This window comes from Alligator sinensis, unplaced genomic scaffold, assembly GCF_000455745.1.
Source record: "Alligator sinensis unplaced genomic scaffold, ASM45574v1 scaffold546_1, whole genome shotgun sequence".
Classification (NCBI taxonomy): domain Eukaryota; kingdom Metazoa; phylum Chordata; order Crocodylia; family Alligatoridae; genus Alligator; species Alligator sinensis.
In genome coordinates, this window is record NW_005842061.1 from 2,299,445 (window position 1) to 2,312,762 (window position 13,318).

At 49.1% G+C, this 13,318-nt stretch overlaps 1 protein-coding gene across 4 annotated transcripts in view; it reads right to left on the reverse strand.

Annotated features, from left to right (window-relative positions):
* The window catches only part of LOC102375051 (putative hexokinase HKDC1), a 42,880-nt gene that overhangs the window by 28,826 nt on the left and 736 nt on the right, over positions 1 to 13,318 (reverse strand). The window contains exon 1 of one of the 4 annotated variants that reach the window (XM_025203535.1): positions 5,655 to 5,755. The exons of the other annotated variants lie outside the window; for them this stretch is intronic. The gene's annotated coding sequence lies outside the window, so the exon portion shown is untranslated. Of the gene's footprint in view, positions 1 to 5,654; positions 5,756 to 13,318 lie in introns of those variants that run through there. 4 annotated transcript variants of the gene reach the window in all.

Below are 13,318 nucleotides of genomic sequence, written 5' to 3' on the forward strand. Positions count from 1 at the left end.
ACGTCCAGCCCCTCCAGCAGCTTCCTAACTAGATCCTCACTTACCCTGGGCTCAGGTGTGCCTCCCTTGGGGCCCGATGGGGGCCTAGCAGGGAGGTGGCAGTTCTGGTCCTTACTGAGGAAGACAGAGGCAAAGAAATCATTAAATATGTTGGCTTTGTCATCTGGTGTGACAACCAGATTCCCTGTCACGTCCTGCAAGGGCCCCACATTACCCGGGGCCTTCTTTTTACTCCCTATGTATTTAAAAAAGGACTTCTTGTTGTCCTTAATCCGGGAAGCTAGTCCCAGTTCCATCTCTCTTGGCCTTCCTAACTACCCCCCCCTACACCCCCGAGCAACTGCCGAATAGTCCTCCTTGGGGATGACCCCTCCTTTCCATTGGGAGTAAGCCTCCTTTTTAGCAAGGAGACATTCCCGGATGTTTTTGGTGAGCCATGGAGGCTTGTATGCTCTCCTGCCCCCTTTGATCCTCGTCGGGATTACCTTCTTTTGGGCTTGGAGGATTGTCTCCTTAAGGAGCGACCACTCCCCTTGAACACCCGGCTCTCCTCCCCTCTGAGACTTCAGCGCTTCTCCAACTATCCTCCTTAGCTCGTTGAAGTTCGCCCTCCTAAAATCTAGGGCCACAGCCTGACTGCTTGCTTTTGCCACCTTGCGCTGAATGGTGAATTCCAGCAGGCAGTGGTCACTGTCGCCCAGGGCGACAGTGACCACTAAGTTAATTTCTTAGTAGGTGCAGTAATGAAAATAATGCCGGTAGGCCTGTGCAAAGTGGCAAGTATTCTATTCAGATTTGGTCCCTTGTTCGAAGGGACAGTGATTCAATTTTGTGATTTGTGTCTCTGTCCCGATTTGATTCGGCCAAATTGGATTTGAAGATTTAGCACCGATTCAGACCTTTGGCCATAGACTAAACAGGCAGCAGTCCTCAACCATGCTGGACACAGCTGCCTCCAGATGGTAAGTCTGTTGTGGTGGGTGGAGGGACGTGCAGATCAACGCCCCACAGTGAGGGAGGGATTGGGGCTGGGACAAGCTGCCCAGCTGGAGCAGGGGAGCACAGGACACAGGGAGGGCGGCTCCCAGCACTGTCCACTGCCAGTCCATGAGGACATGGGAGTGGGCTTGTGCCCCCGGATCTGCGCAGGGCAGGCTGGGCTGGGTTCCAAGAGGCTAGCCCCAGCCGCCCACTGTTGGGCTGTGCTCCACAGGGTGGGCAGAGCCAGGTCTGCACTCCTGGGGGCTAGCCCCAGGCGCAGCCCAGAGCACAACCCTGACTCCGCCCACCCCCCAGAGCGCAATGGAGCAGGGGCTATGCTAGGGGGGCTGCAGCCACCCTAAAATTCCCCATAGCCCCTGCCATCAGCTGCTCCCCGATATGGCTGCACGCGTCCACCCCCATGGCCTGCCACTGCTTGCCCAGCTGGGCGTGGTGGGGCAAAGTCTCGTCTTGTCCAAGAGGTGCAAGGAGGCTGGAGAGGCTTCCACCACTGCGCACCGCTCGTCTCAGGCAGTGCAGTGGCACTGTTCCATGACTCCCTGCCTCAGCTGGGTGAGCAGCAGGAGGGCATTGCCTGCACTCCCAGCATCTTCTGCCCGGAGTGAGCCATGCCTGCATCATGCCCCTCTACTCCCACTCTGGCTGGGCAAGTGGCAGCAGGGCATAGCCCCCACTCCCAGAGCTGCTGTACCCACATCCTGTGCCCCCCCACCCCGGCTGGACAAACAGCAGCAGGCCAGAGCCCCCATGCCCAGTGCCCTCTGTGACAGAAATGCCACCGTCTGTGCCCCTCTCCAGAGATCTGTCTCAGCCAGCGTGAGAGGCTGGTGTTGAATCCCTCAGGGAGGGGATCTCCCACCTTGTCTGCATGACAAAGGCTCTGGTCACCTGGGCAGGGGGGAAAAAGGCCCGGCCCTGCGCACGGGCCCAGGTAGCCAGGGATGCTTGGTAGATTGGTTGGCTTGTGGCCAGTATTGGCAGCTTCGATTGGACCGGGCTGCTGAGGTCAGTGAGGGTTTAAAAAGGCCTGGACCAGGAAGAAGGGCAGCCATTAGCCATGCGGTCATCCAGGTGAATCTTGAAACTGGCTCTCTCCTCATCACCGCATGCTCCAAGAGCGACCTGCCTCTAGAGGGAAACTCCAGCCACCTCTGGATGATGCGTGTGAGTAAGCTACTTGAGATCAGACTAGATATTTAGCCTACAGTAACTCAGATGCGTGTTTAAACGGCTACCTCAGCCATACTGGTTTGCTCTAGGGGATTCCTCTGAGATTCCTCTGAGATTCCTATGATACTGCTCTACCTTTTACCCTGTTTCCACCCTACCCCCTGAATCAATAAAGTTCTCCTTTGTGACCGGTGTGGGAGACTTATTGAGGGGTGGGTCTAAATTATGCCGAGGAGGCCCCTTAGGTCTGCAGACTAAGGGAGACTTTCCTAATAAGCCCCTGACTTGGGAAAGTGCCCCAAGTGCTTGTATTGGGTCTAGTACCCATTGGACGACCAGGCCTGTGTTCTCCAAGGTGCGCAGAGCCAGAACTGAGTCCAGAGCCTTGGATGGTGGCAGCGGGAACCCCAGGCTAGTGGGTGTGCTCCAGGGAAGGGGTCGGCCGGACAGGAGGCACTCGGAGCCTGGAAGGTGGTCGGGCACAGGGAGGTGGGCGGCTGCACGCAGGAGTGCCCCCTACTGGCCCGCCACACCCTCCACCGCCCATCTGGAGCACAGCCCAGCCCAGCCTGCCCTGCGCAGATCCAGGGGCACATGCCTGCTCCCATGCCCTCCTGGACCAGCAGTGCATGGTGGCACACAGTGGCAGAAGCCCCCATCCCCGAATCCCACGCTCCCCCGCCCTGACTGGGCAGCTCGTCCCAGCCCCAACCCATCCCTCGCTGTGGGGGTGTTGATCTGTGCCCCCCATGCTCCTTCTTTCCCCACTTCACCCACCATAACAGATTTACCAGCTGTAGGCAGCTGTGTCCAGTATGGTCGAGGACTGCTGCCTGTTTAGTCTATGGCCAAATCTCCGAATCGGTGCTGAATCTCTCCAAATTGATTTGGAGGCTTCTGATTTGATTCAGACCTTTTAATGAGTCTCCGGATTCAATTTGGATTCAGAGATTCAGCCGCCAAATCGGGCAATTTCCTCTGAATCGAATCAGCTACCGAAGCTTAGCACAGCCCTAATGCATAGTCTAGAATGCACTGAGAAATCGTTGTAGTCCTATGAAGGTCAATGGAGTGACTCTCACGCTTTAACTTCAGCACGCACTTCATTACCTTCCTAAATCAGTGTCTTAAGTGTGGAGTATATTGGTGAGATGATCACTGCTGACTATAAAAGCTATGAAAACTTGGAACAGTGCCTCTTGCACAAAAATGCAAGACAGTGGCTGGGGCAAGACTGAACTGTGGTAACAAGCCTGTCACAAAGAAAATCAAACTCTGCTAATGGCCTGCAACCCATTTGGCATAAAAGAAAGTACAATGCTTGCAGTACCAAATACGAGACCCCTGCCATAAAATAATAACAGTCATAATAACAGTTATTATTATCAACCTCCTACCACACCTGAGCTAAAAAAATGAGTGATGGTTAAAAGTACTGGCAGAGACCTGATGCACTCATTACATGTGCGTAATGACTCAGGGAGTAAGCCAGAAAGTCAAGTGGCCTGGGGAGAAACCTACAAAGTACATCTATATATCAATTGAGCTAAGTGTCACTAAAGGAAACAAAAGAACTAAAATACCTACTTCAAAGCAAAGCCGGTAAAAGACTAGAAAAGCCAAGGTTCACTGAAAACATGACTGTAAATATATCCTAGTTAACATCTGCCTGACATCTGATTCACATGGTACCTGCCTGAGCTGACCTCTTACATTCCTTTTTCCCACCCCCCACCCTCTCTCTCCTCCCCTCTCACACTTCTCTGCCCTTTTTCTTCCTGGTTCCCTACCATTTCCTTTTTATTGCTAGCCTCTTTTTTACCTTGTATTATTACCTTTGTAATGTTTCCCTTTGGCCTTTTTGTCCCGTTTTCTTCCCCCTGCCTCCCTTGCTTTACCTTTTGTTTTCCTACTGCTACCCTTTTCTATTTTCACTGACATCCTGTCACATTTTTAGCTTCTCCCATTCTGGCTTTCCTGATCTCCAGCTATTCCCTTTTTCACAGACTGCCTCTTTTCCACCTTGTATTTTATCTCTGCTGTCTCTGTCTGACTTTTTTTCCCCCTGCTCTCTTCCCCCTCCCTCCTTTTCCTTGCATCTTACTTATCTTTACCTATTTATATTTTCACCAACATCCCTCCATGCTTTTAGCTTCTCTTCATTCCTTGAAGTCTCAGGACAGCAGACTCCCTATGCCTGATGAAGGGCGACTGCACAAGGATGACTGCACCCGAAAACTTGCTAAGAACGTTTTTCCACCTACTCAGTTGGTCTAATGAAAGATATCACATCTACCCAAAGAACTTTGTCTGCTTATATCCTTAGACCAACACGGCTACAACCAAAAACCCAGTATCCTGGTCAACACATTTCCGCTTTAATTAAGACCTGTTTCCAGCAAATATCCAATATCTGTCTGAAGTTTTAAATGTTATTATGCTAAATCAGTTTATGTGACTGCATCTATCCTACCTTACACCTATTGTCTGATTCTCACTGTCTCACATTTGCATTTATTAATTTCTCAAAATAGACAGTTAATTTTTAAATGTTTATTATGCTATACCAGTATATTTTCCTGAAACACACACCTATTATATCCAGTGGTCTCTGATCTTCACCATCTCCATAAGCCATTTGATGTAGCTATTTATTAGGCTCCATTGTTAAAGTAACTACTGGAAAATAGTATTCTGGATCAGCTTCCTAAGGTACCTCATTCAATTAATACCCATCCCATTTGATTCCAAAATCAGTTTGGAAAGTTCAGAAACACACAAACAGGGTACAACTGTAATATGTTAATTCTGTCCTAGCCTGCTTTGTTCCGACTTTGATTAACCAACTATCAAGAAGGAATGCTTTGAAGCTATACAATTAAAACAGTATAAAAAGCAAGACAGAACTGCCAGCAAGGTGTGTGCATTCCAGGGAAGATCAAGAACCAATCCTGTACCACCCAGCCACAAGTAAAAGATCTGCCCTGTGAGGCTGTACAAGAACTGCTTCCTGCCTGCACTGGATAAAGTTCTCTTTGCAGCTAAAATAATACAAGGATTAACATCTCGTTTTATATTAAAGATATCTGCGCAGCTAAGATAGTACTAAGGACTAATAGCTTGTTTTATATTAGGAAAGAGTCTTTTTCTGTTATTTAGTTTTGTAACTTGTTGGTAGTTATTAAAGCAAGCCTCTCTGCTATTCATCAACTGAGTGTTGTGTCAATTCTTAAAGCACAAAGTTAAAAATTTGATTTTTAACTGCAACAATAGTTCCCTTGATGTTTCTCCTGGAATTCAAGACAATCTGGTATATTCCCAAAGATGACCAGAGGAGCAACTGCTTGCATAACATTTTGCATTTGATTTTTAAGTATATGTCATTTCCCTTGCTTTGGTTTATTCTCCTTTCTCCCCCTTAGCTCTGCTTTTCTGAATAGCAATATAAGACGCCAATTCAGCTAAATGGAGAGCAGACTCACCTGACCAGAAGGAAACTACTAAAGCCAGGGGTGCTCAGTTTCCAATCTGCAGGCTAGATGCAATCTGCAGTGGCATGTCATCTGGTCCATGGGGATCCCCGTAGGTCCCAAAATGTGGTGGTAGGTGTAAGGGTAGCCTGTCATATTTTATACTTCAAAGTTGGACCTGCTTATAGAGTGGTGAATTATAGTATTGTTTATTTACCCTTGTTTAATCATTGCTTAAGTTTTATATAGCCTTATTAACTTTTTTTTTTATTAGCTGGCCTTGAGTTGTTTTTGTAGAACCTATAGTGCTCATTATATTATATCTTTTCTTTTTTATCACTGTGAGAAGTTTTTCTAACATAACACATTAATGGCATTGGTACCAGCTCAAATTAACTGAACTTGGCACTAACCAGCTGAATCAGAGGGATGACAGGATTGGATGCGTTAATGAAAGGTGATAAAGGGATACCAATGGACAATGCCCAAAGCAAAACACCAGAAAAAGGCCAAATTAAGGTGTGTTTGCGATGGGTCTGTTGAACAAAGGAATGTGCTGACAGGACAAAAGAGGGACAGTATGCTGAGCAGAGAGACCAATTCAAAAGTAGAGTCATCAAATGAGTGAAGGTGAAGAAAAGCATAAAAGGGGGCAGCAAGAAAGTTAGTCATCATCATCATCATAAAGCCAGCCTTCAACACCCGTCTGGACTGTCCCAGCCCATAATGTACCCTTTGTTTCCAGGAACTGATTGGCCATCTTTCTGTTGAGATAGTAACATCTGGGATTGGGTGAGATTATTGTACTGAATGTTTCTCCCTCTCTGAATATAGAAACTGCTAAAATAATACTTGTTGTACTAATAAAGTTAGACTTTGATTTTAGGACACTGAGTTGTCTGTGTTCATATTTCACATTCCATTTAAGGGTTAATTGTGATTTAATGATCCCTTAGCACTATTTGGAGACAGTGGTACTAACAGTAGGGGTGTGGTTGCACTCCTTTCCTGATGCCCAATCTCTGGACCCATGGATAGCCCTGAGCCCTGCAGACTGGATCCCAGTGTGCAGGGCCAGGTGGGGGCAGCACCAGGCCCCAATCACAGCACAAGGGGAGAAGAGAGGAAGGAAGTCCTGGAGCCACCTGGCGCGAGAGTCAGGAAAGTGGGGGGGGGGGAACGACGACACTCACCTGTCCCCTCCTTCGGTGGGGGGAGGGACCCCCTAGCCCACTGAGAGCAGCGCAGCACCAACGGGCCCTTCTGCTCATGCACGCAGTTTAAAAAGGGCCTGGCACCAGCAGAAGCCGTGCTTGGTCCCTGGCTCTGGCAAGAGATGTGCGGGTGGAAGCCCGTTGTGCCTGTGTGAGCCCCGGGACCCCCAAGAAGATCCCAAGGACCCCCTGACGAGCCCTGGCCTACCCAGAGGTAAGCAGGGGCCGGTGGCGGGAGGGACTTAGCCCAGCTGCAGGGAGGCAGCTGAGAGGAGCTGAGGACGGTAATATCCAGGATGTAGCAGAGAGTATCCCAAAGCTTATCTGGCCCTCCAACCACTGCCCTATGCTCCTTATCCATGTGGGCACGAATGACATGGCTTGGAGCAATCCCAGCCAGGTCATGAATGGCTACAAGGCTCTGGGAGCGGGGCTTAGGGGCATAAGTAGTATTTTCCTTGATCCTCCCGGTTTTGGGTCATGAGCTGAGGAGGGAGAGATGGACTGAGGTAGTCAACTGAAGACTGCAGCGCTGATGTTATCATGAAGGCTTCGGCTTCCACGATCACAATCTGTTCTTTGGCGAGAGAGGCAGCAGTCTGCTGGGGAGACCTCACTTCACTGGGGAGGAAGCTCTTCTTAGCCAGAATGGCTGACCTGCTTGACCGGGCTTTAAACTAAGCCCACCGGGGGATGGGTGGACAACCACCAATACAAGCCCGCTAGCCAACCTAAAAAGAAAAAAAATGAAGGAAAGCTGGGAGACAGTGTCCATGAGCTGATCACTTTTACTATCCATCGCAAAGCTGGCAAGTCAGTCAGCAATGCAGAGGTCCTCGACTTTAGGAAAGCTGACTTTGATAAGCTCAGGAGGCTTGTTGTCAAGGCCCCAAGGGGGTACTTTGCATCTGTTTTTCATCAACCCAAAGGGACCACAATACCTAGCATGATGAGGGACAGCCAGGGTGAGTGTGAATTTATACTCAGCATCAGTGTAGACCTTGTAAAGGAACACCTTGAGAGGCTGGACACCTTCAAGTCAGCGGGTCCTGACAGATTGCACCCCAAAGTACTTAAGGAGCTGGCAGGAGTCATAGCCCAGCCACTGGCAAAGATATTCGAAAACTCCTGGCACTCAGGTGAAGTACCTGAAGACGGAAGAAGGCCAATGTGGTACCCATCTTCAAGAGAGGGAGGAAGGTAGATCCAGGGAACTACAGGCCAATCAGCCTGACCAACCTCAATCCCTGGAAAGGTTCTGGAAAAAATTATCAAAGAGACCATTCTTGATAAGCTGGTTGAGGGCAACATCCTGACAGACAGCCAGCACGGGTTTGTTGCAGGTAGGTCTTTCCTGACCAATCTCATCTCCTTCTATGACCAGGTGACATATCGCCTGGACAAGGGAGAAGAGACTGACATCATATATCTGGACTTGAAAAAAGCTTTTGATCTGGTGTCCCACGATCTCCTCTTGGAAAAGCTGGCCAACTGCAGCCTTGGCTACATCACAGTCAATGGCTGGGGATTTGGCTCTGAAACCAGACTCAGAGGGTGGTGGTCGACGGAAGTGAATCATTATGGCGCTCCGTGACCAGTGGTGTCCCCTGATGCTCCATCCTTGGACCTGTTCTCTTTAACATCTTTATCAACCATGTGGATACTCGTGTCAGAAGTGGAATGGCCAAGTTTGTCTATGACACCAAAATTTGGGGTAGAGCATCCACACCTGAGGATAGGCTGGTGATCCAGGCTGACTTGGACAGGCTCAAAAAAGAGGGCAGATACAAACCTGATGACATTCAACACCGATAAATGTAGGGTACTCCACCTTGGGGAAAAAACCTGCAGCACACTAATAGGCTCAGCAGTGCTACACTCGCTAGCACCATGGCCGAAAGAGACTTAGGGGTCATTATTGACCACAAGATGAACATGAGCCACCAATGTGATGTCACAGCTGGTAAAGCAAACAAAACTCTGGCTTGCATCCATAGATGCTTCTCAAGTAAATCTGAGGATGTCACCTCCCGCTGTACTTGGCCTTGGTGAAGCCGCAGCTGGAGTACTGCATCCAGTTCTGGGCTCCACAATTCAAGAAGGATGTGGAGAAGCTTGAGAGAGTCCAGACGAGTTCCACACACATGATCAGAGGGTAAGAAACTAAGCCTTATGAAGAAAGGCTGAGCGCCATGGGACTGTTCAGCCTGGAAAAGCGCAGGCTCAGGGGTGACCTGGTGGCAGCCTATGAGTACATCAGGGGTTTGCATCAGGATCTGGGGGAACACCTGTTCACCAAAGCACCCCAAGGGATGACAAGGTCCAATGTTCACAAACTGCTCCAAGACCGTTTTAGGCTGGACATAAGGAAGGATTTCTTTACTGTCCGAGCCCCCAAGGCCTGAAATAGACTCCCTCCAAAGGTGGTGCAAGGACCTACTCTGGACTCCTTTAAGAAGTATTTGGACGCTTATCTCGCTTGGATCCTTTGACCCTAAGCTGACTTCCTGCCATTGGGACAGGGGGCTGGACTCAATGATCTCCTGAGGTCCCTTCCAGTCCTAATGTCTATGAAATCTATGAAGTGCTGGCCCCCCAGGACCCAATCCCAGTGCACAGAGCATTGGGGTGATGCATAGGTGGTGCATGTGCACCCCCTGAGTGTGGCAGTGCACCCCCGATACTGTTGATGGCACCTGCAGGCAGTTGCCACTCACCACCACCCCCCAACGCCGACACCAGTGGCAGCACCTGTGAGTGGTCAGCAATCCCCACTGGCCACTGCCGACGGCATCTGCAAGCGGTTGCCAATCCCTGGTAAGCGCTCACCAACACCACCTCCCCGCCACCCACAGTGCTGGCAGTGTCTATGGGAGCTCCCGCTTACCGCCACTGCACTCCCGCCGCCACTGTGCCCCCCCAGCTGCCAGGGGCATGCATCATTCATGCAGAGGGTGAAAGAGGGAGTACCAGGTCACTAGGTTCCAATCGTGGCGCACTGAGCAGGAAGGAGCTAGTGCCTGCTTCCAGGATCCAATCCAGCCCACAGATGAGTCCTACACCACTGATTTGGCCTGTGGGGCCAAAAATGTTTGAGTAACACTGATTTAGACCATAATATTGAAGAAAGTTGCCTGCCTAATCATTGCCAAGTGCAACCCAAAAGGCCCCCATGCCAAAAAAATGAACATGAATTGTCAAGGAAAAAAGGGAATTATTGTAATTACTAGTGCTATTATAGTTATTTTGGAGGAATCAAATTAGTCTTACCTTGGAAACCACCTCAGAGTTGGAGATAATTGAAAAATCATCAAATTTTACAAATTAAACCAACTTTAATTGGATGTCTTGACATTTTCCTGAACATTTTACAAAAATTACATTTTTGTTAATTAACCAGCTCCACTTTAAGCTTTTACTCCCATACCTCTGATATAGCTTCATAACAGAAATGCAGTTTTACCTCCATGCTGCAAAATCTGCTTATTCCCTCTTCCTCACACACGACAGTGCTCTCCAAAAAATCAGAAGTGTGGGGTGTTTATGTAGCCTTGCATGATCTAAGCTCCATGATACAAATGCCAGATCGACTTGCATTGAATCTGGCCCCAATAAGCAAACAGGAAATACCTCCATAATTCTCTAAGCTAGTATCATGAAGAAGAGAAAGGAGATAAACTGGTTTATTCAGTAAACTATGGCATTAGTCAGAAAATTAATAATCAAATGATGCAACATGAACGATGCTTTGTTAAATAAAACCTACTTCAAATATTCCAAGAGCTAATTATAATTAACAGCTTGATAATTTAATCACATTCCTATACTGCACTAAAATCTGTTGAAAGTTTTGTCTGAAAATAAATCAATCAATGGATAGTCAAGTGAGACCACAAAAAAATTAGCCATTCAGAAGAGAGTTTACACAGTCCTGCATTAGATCCCATCATGCCTTATTGCCGGTGCAGGGGGAACCCAATCCCAGGCTCCCCTGCATCAGCAAGATGCAGGCTCCTGTGGCTGGGAGACCTACGCACTGCAGTTAAGGCTCACAGCCACAGGCAGGGCTGTCCCTAGGGGGGAGTGAATCAGGGTGACCACCTTGGGCCCTGTGCTTTGGGGGGCCCCACGGAGCTGGACAGAGCACCCACGGCAACGCTGCGCTGCCCCCGGCTTCGTATCCAACTGCTCAGCACCTCCCCTGCTGCCAAATCCACTGCCTCCAGCCACTCAGCACCCCCTCCCCGCCACCAAATCCACTGCTGGCTTTCTTACATTCAGGGCCGAGGCCCCGCATAGGCTGATTTGCCACAGGCCCTGTACCCTGCTCAGGTTGCCTCTGGCTACAGGGGCACCCCACTCAACCATGGAACTGGAGAATCCCCTCAGCACCATTCTCCCTGGCCGGGGGAGGGGGGCGGGGGGTGAAACCTGCAATCCTCTGGCCCGGGGGGTTCCCCACACCCCTGGGACAGGGAGGTCATCCTGTGGTGATCCCCTGGCCCCAGGGGTTTCCTGCACCCTGGAGCCCTAAAGATCACAGCTACTGCAATCTCTAGGGCTTGGGAGGGTTTTCCACTGGGCATAATGCACTCCTGCAGTTGGAGGCCCCATTAGGTGATGGGACTCCCAGCAGCAGGGGAGACCCTGCTAGAGATGCAAATTAAAGCTCACTAGCAACAGGCTATAAAATTTGTACATGTTTTCACAGTCTAACTTCACAGCTGGTTGGACCCTTTTATTGGTGATAGCTACTTCGTATGTATAGCTGGTCTCCAGGTAATTACACAATACCTATAATGTGCAGAGGGGGCCTATATGGCATCAACAAGTTCTTAAAGAAAAAAAAAATATCCATGCCAAGAAAAGCTGCCCACAGCATTTTAAGTTTCCTGCACAAAGTTTCTGCATCCCCAGTCTGCACCTGTGCCAGACAGAGCCCCACATCTGGGCTTGGCTGCCTGAAAAGTATGCATGTACAGGAAAGATCTTTAATATCCTTGCTAGATAAAGCACATATCAACCAACCATAACTTAAACAGGAGTCTAACAGAGATGTCGAAACTAATGCCATGCCGGATTTTAGTCACCCAAATGTTACAAGCACTTGTAGAAAAGGTATAGATGAAACAAAAGGCTAAAAGTTTTCAAAACTAACCTCTGGCTTGCCAATACAGCCCTTAAATCAGGGGTGGGCAAAGTCCAGTCCACGGGCCAGATCAGGCCTCTGACTTGACTATATATAGATTCATAGATTATAGAGTCGGAAGGGACCACAATGGATCATCGTGTCCGACCCGATGCCCCTGGCAAGAAAGAGGACCGAGGTCAGATGACCCCAGCCAGGTTGGCAGGGCAAACGGCAGGCAAGGAGCTGCACCAGGGCCAGGATCTTGCAGTGGTGACAGCATAGTCCAAAGCTGGGGCAGAACTGTGATCCACTGCCCACATGTCCTGGGCTGAGGCTTGTAGGCAACAGATTGCGGCTCTACCCTAGCTCCGGACCACACAGTCACCACCACAAGATCCCAGCACTGGTCCCAGAGCAGCTCTTCACCCAGCTGTGTGCCCTGCCTGCACTGCTGGGGTGAGTCTCCACAGAAACCCTGGCCCCATGCTGTCATTGCCCCATTGTTGCTGGGGTCTCCATGGAAACCAGCCACAGCAATGTGGGCAAGAGCTGCTGGGAAATGGGACTCCAGCCACTGTCTGGATCCACCATTTTGCCCAACCCTGCCTTAAATAGGAGTTGGAGTACTTAAAAGCTCAGACTTAGGAAAGCCCAAGAAAGTTTAGTGAATCCAAACCCATGCTACATTCCAGTGATGGGAGCTCTAAGAAAGAAAGTTCTTCTTTTCTACCTGGAAGGGGCTGATCTTCATCTGCCATATGACTATCACAAGTCCAAAGTTTGCTACCCCAAAACCTGCCGCGACTGGGTCCTTTCAAACTGGATGAGCTGCTCTGGGTGGGTTCAGTTTCAGCTACCTTTTGTTCAGCCAGTTCAACTGCTCCCTGCATTTCCCAGGAGGGATCTGAAGCATAGAATATTTCTAGTTGGTTGATTTGGTAGTACACACATATTTCTAGTTGGTTTGGTTATTACTGCTACTCAAAATGAGTGACTTCACTATACGCAATGAACAGCTGCCTGACAGATTACACATTCTGGGAGAGAGAGGGGGAGAGGGAGTTCACTAATGGAAACCAAACTGAGGAAGTTAACTCAAGAAATTATGGACTGGGAGAGTCAGAAGGAAGTAATTAGAATTTGAGGACAACACAATACTTAGGGTCTCAAACAAAGCCCACAATCCTTCAATTTGATTATCTCCAGCCTCCACACCCCACTTGGCACTCTTTTTAGTAGAACTTATTGTAGCCAATGATTCTGGTGTCTGGCTTCCATGTATTTATCCAGCTCAATAAGAAATGTGTTTGCCTGTGTGAAGCCATATCTAC